This window comes from Pleurodeles waltl, chromosome 6, assembly GCF_031143425.1.
Source record: "Pleurodeles waltl isolate 20211129_DDA chromosome 6, aPleWal1.hap1.20221129, whole genome shotgun sequence".
In the NCBI taxonomy this organism is placed as follows: domain Eukaryota; kingdom Metazoa; phylum Chordata; class Amphibia; order Caudata; family Salamandridae; genus Pleurodeles; species Pleurodeles waltl.
In genome coordinates, this window is record NC_090445.1 from 1,110,460,290 (window position 1) to 1,110,470,783 (window position 10,494).

The following is a 10,494-nucleotide window of genomic DNA, read 5'->3' on the forward strand; positions in this document are numbered from 1 at the left end:
GGAGGGGGGCATCAGGTGAGTGTTGAGGGGTGGGTGAGCCACCTACCGCTGACAGGGAACGAATTCCCTGTCACCGGTAGGGCCTACCACCATGGTTTTTGTGGCGTTGCTAACACCACGAAAACCATGGTGGTACGCCGGCTCATAATACCACGGACAGCACAATGTCGGCCACCAGGCTGGAGATAGATATCTCCAGCCTGGTGGCTCATACTGCCATGGCGGTATGAGTGGAGAAGTGGCAGGTTGGCTGCAGCAAACCCACCAATCTCATAATGTGGCGGTATGTACCGCCAGCCTGTTGGTGGTCATACCGCCACATTATCCCTGGCGGTCAGAAGACCGCCAGGGACATAATGACCCCCTATATGTTGCACTGATAACAGATCTACACAAGTGTGATAGTCATCTAAAAAGTTATGTACCAACATTACGAACTCTACTTATAGAAAACTGTGTTACTTTTGCTTGTTTTCTCACACATTTAATTGTAAAAATGTTTACTCTGCTCTATGGGGTCTATAGGGTCTTTAACTTTCAGATGCATTCTCATGTTGTGGTTTGCCTTATGAAGTCATGCTTATGTCATACAGATAGTAAATCAACATGAGGCACTCTCCAAAGTCAGCATTTTAATGGGAAAGTTGGATGACCAAGAAACCTTAACATGATAAAGCACGGCACTATTAATTTTGCCTAATGACTCACAAGTGTGATGTGATATCAGGACTTAGCATCTGACATGATAGTATGTATGTAATGTTTGTGTTTCTATGCATCATCTCAGACAGACTCAACATGTGTTTATTTAAGGTCTTATCTAATATGTTTTCATTTCTTCCTTAGAATCACAGAAATAATTTTATTAACATAATGTGCACGATTTGTAACATTGGATTAAGGAGTTTAAGTCAAAATGCAGATATAGAAATGCTAGTTAACAAATACTAATAATCGCCTTTTCATTGTAGGACCAGCAGCCAGAGCTGATGTCTGGGAACTGCACTAAGTACCCACCTAGCAGACCTGCTCCTGCAGAAGACTTCAGGGGAGACATAACTCCTTCTGTTCCAGATCCTGATGGGGAGCTGTGTGGTGCATTAGATGTGTGTCAGCATACTGATAGAGAAATTCTCACTCCACTTGATATCCCTAATACCAGTAATGTAGTGCCATCCCCTCCTCAACACTCAGTAGCTATGAATGCTCCCTGTGGGCCAACATCGCTTCCAACATCTGTAGTGTGCACCCAGGGCCAACCTTAGCGCTGGTGGCATCCTATGCAACAGTCTTTTTTGGCGCCCCCACCCTATGACCACCTCCTTGAATTCACTGACTACCACCCGGCAAATGTGCCCTGCATCTCTCTATAGCCCCGTTTCACATACATTAATTTGCTTTTAAAGCGCTTGTAAAGGCTGGCTTTACTAATCCACTCAGCTATCCACATAAAATATAGTTCTGGTCTTTGCAGCAGGCATAATAACCCTCTATGCTACTTTGTGACCAGTCAAAGCTGCCGCTAGACAAAACTCCCATCTCGCCCCCTAGCAGACACATTAATCACAAGAGGTATCTTGACATTTTAATTGTTTCCTGAAGGCTGGGCACACAAGGAACCTTTTAGCCGGTGCTTTTAAGTCGTAAGCTTTGTAAGTCATTGCTAAACACAGTGCCCCCCTGAGGTCAGCACCCGATGTGGCCGCACCGCTCGCACTGCCCTGCCGGCCATGTGGGCACCCTAGTCCAGGCTCATGTGCTATCAGTAACACCACTATCTGCAATTGACCCAGGACCACCTTTATGGTACACACTGTGCAAAGGCCACAGGATAGTGCCGGTAGGGATAGGGTAGTGTTTGAGCAGCTAAGTGAAACCTCTGATCCCCATAGTTTTCAGGAAACTATGGGCCACAACTCATAGAAGCAGCCTTCAGACATGAGGACCAGATGGCCCAGGGTATAGGTCCCCCCAAAAAGAGCAGTGAGCTCACTGGGACCTAAACAGTTGCTGAGGGAGCACAAGGACCTCATGGAAAGGCAGATATCTGTCTTGTGCTCCCTGTCTGGGGTGGTGAAGGAGGCATTGAAGGACATATGCAGGGTAATTTGTGAGTCATCTGCCCCTTTCTGTGGACCTTCAACAGCAGACCACACTCCACCAGGGTTCCCCACAGAAAGGGAGGCCCTGCAATCTCATGAGTCACCTGTCATCACCTTGGACTTCTGTCTCCCTCAGGCCAGGTCATTCGGCTGGACCAGTTGGGGAGGATCCTGGCAAGGCAATCACCAAGAGGCACAAGCTCTAATTTCCTCCTGTGAGGCCCTACCATTCACTCTTGCGACAATTTCTCCCAGACATTTGCCTTGAGATGAAAATATGTATTTCGGACATGGACTCTAAAAAACTGTGACTTTATACTGATAATTCCTATCCATCATAACAGTTAATTCTGTGTCTGTAACTTAATTTCTCATGTCATCATTTTGTGTTATACTTGAAAGTGAATTCTAACATTTCTTTTTGCAAATTATTTGCATTTTATATAGGAAATACAGGCAATACAAATGACCCCAACGGGCCAAACAATAGTGGACAACAACAATATGGCTGACATGGCAATTCACTCTCCGACATTTTCATAAACAAGAGAGAGAGTCGTTGACCTCAGAGATCCAAGCAGCAAGAGGGCAAGGGAGGCAAAGGGGTAGTGATGAAAGTAAGGACTAATCCTCAATCTTAGTAGTCAATGCTTTCAGTGGGTAAAAGATGAAGGGGACACGACTACAGGCCGCTGGGGACACCAACAGTGGCAGCGTCCACACTACCCCATCCATTCACACGGCACCCAGAATCAGCCATCTCACCACACCAACAACTTCCTCCTTCCATTTACCTCCACTAATCCAAGTTCTCAGTGGGGAGCTCAGTGCCTATTGTGCACCGTCCCTCAGGTGCCAACCCATTTGTCACTGCATCTTCAGTTGCCTCCCTCAGTCGTTACATAAGCACAGACCCAGAGTTCCATGTCACGTAGTCATCAGTACGGGCCCCACAAAGCCTGCATTCCTCTGCTGTTGCCCATTCCAATAGATCAGTTAGCCATGTATCTGGAAGTTAGCCGTTTGTCTGGAGTCGAGGGGGGTCGGACTAGCCCAATGACTAGCGGTGCATCGCCTCGCAAGTATGAACAACAACTGCGCAAACCAGTATGCCATTTTTTTTGCCCTTCTTGGGGAGGGGCAGCAGTCCCAACAAATAATGTTGCACAGTTAATTCCACTTTAACTGCTGTTATTCTTTGCGGCACCTGCGCTACCTCATGCCAGAATGGCTGCAGAGTCCTGCAGGTCCATGCAATATGTCCAAAACCAGCCGGAGCTATGCCGCAGCGTGCGCAACTGTCTGGATGTGTTGAGTTTATGCAATGAATTCGCTGTGGCATCAAGTACACTCTGAGTATATAGTAGAATTGCACCAGCTTAAATCTGGCATTGCTAGACCCCTCCTGTACCAATGCCCAGGCTCTAGTCCACTCCGGATCTGTGAGCAACGTTTCTAGGTTCGCGTCCCACACTACTCATATTGCTGACACATCTATCTGTCTATCTCTTTTGAGGCAGCGTATAGGCAGGATAGGATCCCCCTATCAGAGCCCGGGTCCAGCATTGTCAGCAACAAGTGCGATTCAGCCAGCTCCTCTGGGAAGGACACCCAGATCTCCCTAGCTGTCCATGAGATGATGGTGTACTGTAGGAACTGTCCCCAGCCAATCCCAAACAGGGCCCCAGCCTCCTCTAGAGTCACAAAGGCACCATTTTGATATAAATCTCCTGCCTTGTTGCAGCCGCCTGCCCTCCATCTCGAAATATCAATTACGCTGAGAATATGTGAGAAGGGGCAGCACCACCAAATAGGAAGGAGGCACGCATAAAGCGCCCACCGCAGCATCCTTGTTACTGCCCATTCGCATGTTTGGGTAACCTGCGACACCAGAAAGGGCACGCCCCCGGGAGTCGAGAGCTGCACATAAGCTGTGCTGGGTGCTCTGGTATATACACCAAGCCCTCTAGTAGCTTCTTTTCCCAGTTTGGATCATCGTCGCACCAAAATGCTGCACTCCAGAGCAGGCCTGCCATGTAATACAGATGTAGGTCCAGGAGCCCCAGTCCCCTCTCCACTAGATCCATCTTCAAGACCCAGAGGCGGACTCTGTATCTCTTTCCCACCCATGTCAAAGACACTAGTAGCTTGTCAATTTGGTGAAACAGGGATAGTAGCAACTCGCAGAATGAATTCTGCATGATGTATAGGCAGCGGGGAAGCAGGATCATGTTACTTAATGTGACTGTGCCCATAACCGAGAGCAGGAGACTTTCCGGAATTGAATAGAGCTCTTTAAACCATCTAACACCCTGCCCATGTTCAGCTGATATTGTAGATGAGGGGAATGGGTCACACGCATTCCCAGCTATTGGAATGCAAAGGTCTCCCATGCCAGGCCCACTTGCGGGAGATCAGGTGTCTCGTGTCCAATCAGTGAGTCCATAGTGTAGAGCACTGTGTTTTGCCTATTCACGCGCAGGTCCAAGACTGCACCAAATTCATCCATAAAGTGCATAAGGAGGTGGACCGCGTGCTCTGGGTCAGTCGCTTACACCAAGGCATCATCCACATACAAGAACACAATATGATTCACAGTGCCCACCTTTATACCCCAGTCCTGCAAGCACACCTAAGATGTTGCGCCAATGGCTCCATGTCAAGGGCAAATAGGAGTGGGAACAGCAGGGATCCCTGCCTCGTACCACATTCAATGCAAAAAGGGTCAGATACCACCAGCGTGAATTCTAACATTTAACTCTCTTTTCTTATATCAACATCCCTTTGTGAACATATTTTCTAATTATTTTTTTTATTTTTGGGGGATTGGTAAGGACTGGCATAAGTAAACAAATAAGTTGGGTTCAATTTAAGCAAGCATTCTACACATTACCCACAATGTAAGTCAACACATACCTTTTCTTCCACAACACGGTATCCTAACAGAAAATATATTGTACACTCCCTTATTATCTTATTTCACAGGTAACGCTCAAAAAAGCAATGAGTATGACATTTGACATCAGCAACAAGTCATACATTCATTTGTCAACATATACATGACACCACCACTTAGATTTGTCAACAAATTATTTTTATTTCCTTTGGTAATGAGGCTTTATCTCACAATAAATAACAACAAACCATTGATGTCATTGAACTGATACACAGAATTAGTAAATATAACAAGTACATAATCTTATGTTTAGTATGTTTTAAAAACACATTGTTAATAATGGTTTAATGTACATGCCATGCAAATAATAATACAAATCTACGTATAAAAACACCAGTACTACTCATTATGAATACTCACATTGCAATGCTTCCAGCAGCCAGTACATTTGATTGAATGTAAGAAACACAAAACATCACCACAGGACACTAATTTAACATTTTACAACTGTACATCGCAAGTTAAGTCTCTTATGGAATCTAAGATTCACCACAGATTCATTTGTGCTACAGAAGATGATCGAGTCATGTGACTGATAACATTAATGTGTATGATCTATTTTAATGTTTGACTTTACTTTTTTTTACACTTACAAATACATTTGACAAATCACAGGAAATCAATTGCAGTTGTCTTCCCATTTAGCACTTATGGAAGATACATCTTGGCTAGATAAGATATGCCACTCTTCTTGGTAACAAACATACACAAATGTACATAGATCACCATGTATAAACACTTTCAGTGTACATTTTAGAACATTGCAGCCTTAATGACCTCCTACAATTGTCTTTCACCTGTATGGAAATATTATTGTAAAATGTCTTCAGGTACATCTGCTATTACTTACCCTTATGAGAAGAAGTTGTTTGTTACATCTTGTCTCATATCCTTTCCTTCTTCCTCACTACTGTCATCTTTAATTTGCAGTTTCTCAACATCACTCTGAGCCTCCTCAATGTAGACATCATCCAAGTTGAAAGGGGTGTTCCACCACAAGGCATTGTTGTGCAGCACAAAGCACAACATAGTTACTTGGCCAACCTTATCAAATAAGCAGAGGAGGGCACCACCAGACTTATCCAGATAGTGACATTTTGCTTTCAGGAGCCCAAAAGCCCACTCCGCATGCCTCCTAGTTCGACTTTGTGCCTCAGTGAAGTAGATTTCCCATGGCGTTGTTGAATTTCTGAGAGATGGTAACAACCATAGTCGGTTGGGCTAAAGAGTCTCCTGAAAAAAAAAAATAACATCATGTAAGATTAACAAGGTACATTGAAATCTTAAAATAGCAACATCTGTAAATCTTCTTACACATTTTTACATAGCACTTACCAACAAGTCGTGACCTCACATTTCCAAGAATCATGGGTGTATCCAGGGAATAGTGCACATATGCTTGTGAGATAAGGATCCAGAATGCACTCAACTTGCATATTTATAGAAGGGAAATATTTCTGGTTGTGGCACACTTGTTCTCTGGTGCTTAGTGGAACCAAAGCATTGTGTCTTCTATCAGTGGCACCAACCACGTGGTATTTCACTCTATCCATAAAACGCAGCCTTTACATTGTTAAGTTTTTCAACATTCCTAGGATATTGGATGAAAATGTTCCTGTGATTCATCATCACTGTCAGGAATTGTTGTAACATACAACTGAAAGTAGCTTGTGACATTATTTTACAGTCTTCTACTGCTAATTGAAATGATCTAGTGGTGCAAAATAATGAAGTACAGCCATAGTTTTCACAAGTAGTGTGATAGCCATTGAGGTTTTGATTAAGAAGCAGAAGTTGGGGCTCCAGCTGATGACTCACATTCCAATATGGTTTGGTGGTTCAGGCTACGCTTGGGATGATGTCTCTTTCTTGCATAGTGCACAAGTCATGAAATGGACAGAAGACTCTTGGCTGAGCTCTTCTCAGTTTGCCAGTGTCCATTGTAGTGGTTGGAGGGTGTGCCTAAAAATGAAAGTTTCCTATATTATAACATCACTTATTTACATAAATGTATTAACACATCATAAGCTAAGTTATTCAAGAAACTACTAAAATTAATTGATTGACAGCATACGTTGCCTAAATATACATAGTTGTAAACTTAACCTGTTCTGTATGTGATTTTGTTCCCTTTCCAGATTTCTTATTTTACAATCTGTGACTTGTAGTTTACAATTACAATGGAATAACCAAGTTCTTCAAAATTCTTCAACATATTGGATGAAAATGTTCCTCTGATTCATCATCATGGTCAGGAATTGCTGTAGCATACCACTGAAGGTAGCTTGTGACATTCACAGTCTTCTCCTGTCCAATGAAATGATCCAGTGGTGCAAAGTAGTGGAGTACAGCCATAGGTTTCACAAGTAGTGTGATAGCAGTTGGGGTTTTGATTAAGAAGCAGAAGAGCCCTGCGGCCAACTTTGGCCATGTGCGGCAGTGATTGGATTAACATGTAGTATTTAAAATTACCTTACATTAAAAAAACATAAAAATTCAATGCAAAAAACAAAGGTTACAGGGACGTTATAGTTAGGTTCTCAATTTACTCACACGAAACCTCAGAAATTCAGCAGTTATAGTCAGAGTTATTTCAAGTAACTATAACTATTGTCCTAAGGGATTATAACTTGCGCCCCTGCTGTGCGGTTTTCTCTTCAATAATTTGACTGCTAATGTTTTATTGATAATTTTAATGATGTTATAAAAGTTGTCATGAGTGCCATCTGGAGTAATTAGCAGCTCATGGCGAGGGTGCAATTTGTAGTTACCTTATGCCATGAGTTACCAAACACTCTTTCCTCTCTGGACCATTCCTTTTCCCAAAACCATCTCCCACCACCATACCCTCACCAACCACCTCTGCAACAAGTAATATCCTTGTCTGGATAAACCACAATAGCAACTAAATGGTTTAGGGTCATCATCATTTTAATTCAGCCAATTCAATTCTGTAATATTAAACTGCACAGAGGGGGTAATGGCGGACCAGACACATTTCTAAAAGGCTTACTTATGTGGTTGGTACAAGTGGAGATGTAAGGTCATAGGCCCTCATTACAACCCTGGCGGTTGGTGATAAAGCGGCGGTAATACCGCCAACCTGCTGGCGGTAATAAACATGAAATTATGACTACGGCGGAAACCGCTCAGACAGAAAGCCACTTTAACACACCGATCGCCAGGGTGAAATCAACAGGCACAACGGTGCTAACCACCTACAGCCAGGCAGAAGACAATGTTCCGCCCACTGTATTATGACACACCACTCCGCCACCTTTTCCGGGGTGGTACGAATGACATCAAAAGCCTGGCAGAAACACTGCACAGAAGGGAAACAACTCACCTCTGGAGACTCAAGGAAGAACCACGCCGCCATGGAGTTGAGTTGCATGTCTTCCCCATGCTCTCCTACCTTCTGCTCCACTTCAAACACCAACGCCGGCGAAGACGACCACAGGGAGTACTACCGCCTAGCACACAGGGGAGGGGGGAGGAAAAAGACAGTGACACACACACGCAACACCCCCACCCCCAACATCATACACACAAGCAGATGCATTAATATTACTTATTCACCTCGTGCCCCTCAGCTATAATGCAAGGACAAAATTAATTGATTAAAGTGAATGTAATAAGATAAAATAGTAAAAATACGTGCATCCAAATCAACAACTATATACATATTTACAAATGTAGGGACACTGCCCAGCCTCAATGTCCGTGGGCCACAGGGCCACATGATATAGTCCAAGGCTCCACCTCACTCCTGCATCAACACAGAGAGAACACTGCAGGGGCATCAGGTCGAAAATAGCCAGGCACCTCAGGGGATGGGGGGCACATCAGCCGGATGATGGTACAATGCCACTGGTCCTGGAGGGGGCAACATGCCCTGTGCTTGGTCCTGGGGTTGCAAGGCCACAGTCTCTCAAGTGGATGACTTGCCCACTGGCTCTGGAGGGGGCAACATGCCCTGTGCTTGGTCCTGGGGTTGTAAGGCCACAGTCTCTCAAGTGGGTGACTTGCCCACTGGCTCTGGAGAGGGGCAACATGCCTTGTGTTTGGTCCTTGGGAGTGCAAGGCCACAGTCTCTCAAGTGGGTGACTGGCCCACTGGTTCTGGAGGGCGCATTGTGCCCTGTGATGCAGATCTTGGGGAGAGCAAGGTCACAGTCTCTAAGCTGGGTGTCAGACCCACAGGATTTGCTGGGGCCAGGCTGCACAACAGCCCACGGAGGCAGGACTACACACTGCCTGCCAGCGGTGATGGCTGCTCAGTGGTGGTAGTGGTGGTGCTGCTGTTGGAGCTGGCAGTGGTGGGGGGAGGCTCCATCCCATCCCCTGCAGCCTTGGACGTCTGCCCACTGGGGCTGCTGCTGCTGACAGTGGTGCTGGTGGCGGTGCAGGTGGCTGTGCTGGCAGTGGTGGGGGGAGGCTCCAGCCCTTCCCCTGCATCCTCGGATGGCTGCTCACTGGGGCTGCTTCTGCTGGCAGTGGTGCTGGTGGCGGTGTAGGTGGCGGTGCTGGCAGTGGTGGGGGGACACTCCAGCCCTCCCCCTGCATCCTCGGAGGGCTGCCCACTGGGGCTGCTGCTCCTGGCAATGGTGCTGGTGGCGGGGCAGGTGGCGGTGCTGGCAGTGGTGGGGGAGGCTCCAGTCCTTCCCCTGCAGCCTTGGACGGCTGCACCACCATGGTTGGTGACGGGGGCTCTCTCTGAGTCCCTGCACCAGGCCCCTTGTCTCTACTGCCTGCTGTTGCAGGCCTCTTGCCCCTCTGTCCTGCAGCTGGTGCTACCTCCTTGCCCTTCCATCCTGCAGTTGGTGCTGCCTCCTTGCCCTTCCTTACTGCAGCTGGTACTGCCTCCTTGCCCTTCCGTCCTGCAGCTGGGGCTGACTCCCTGTCCTTCCTCGACGCACTTGGGGCTGGCACCCTGTCCATCTGCCTGGCTGGTGGCCAGGATCCTTTCCCACCTGGTGTAGTTGGGGACACTAGTGTGCCCGTGGACTGGGTGGCTGAGGTGCTTGCCTGGGTTTTGACCACCCTGGCCTGACGTGAGGGATGGGGTGTCGTGATAGGGAAAAGGTCAAGGGTGGAGAGGAAAAGCTTCTTTGGGACATTGGGGTGGGAAGAGGGAGATGGTTTGGGAGTGGAGGAAGAGGGAGTGGTGGTAGGAGATGACTGTCTGCTGTGTTTGGGTGCAGGAGCATGGGCTCGATGCTGTTGTGAAGTGGATGGCTGTTGGGTGTCTGAGTGCTTGCGTTTGTGTACTTTGGGAGGAGGGGGCACTGACACAGTGGAAGAGGACACAGGGGATGTGTGCATGGAAGTGGGGGTGGTGACTACCAGTGAGGGTTGTGTGCTGTTAGGTGTGCTGGTGATGGGGGAAGTGGATGAGGATGTAGTGCCTGCAGGTGTGAGTGGAGATGAAACTGGG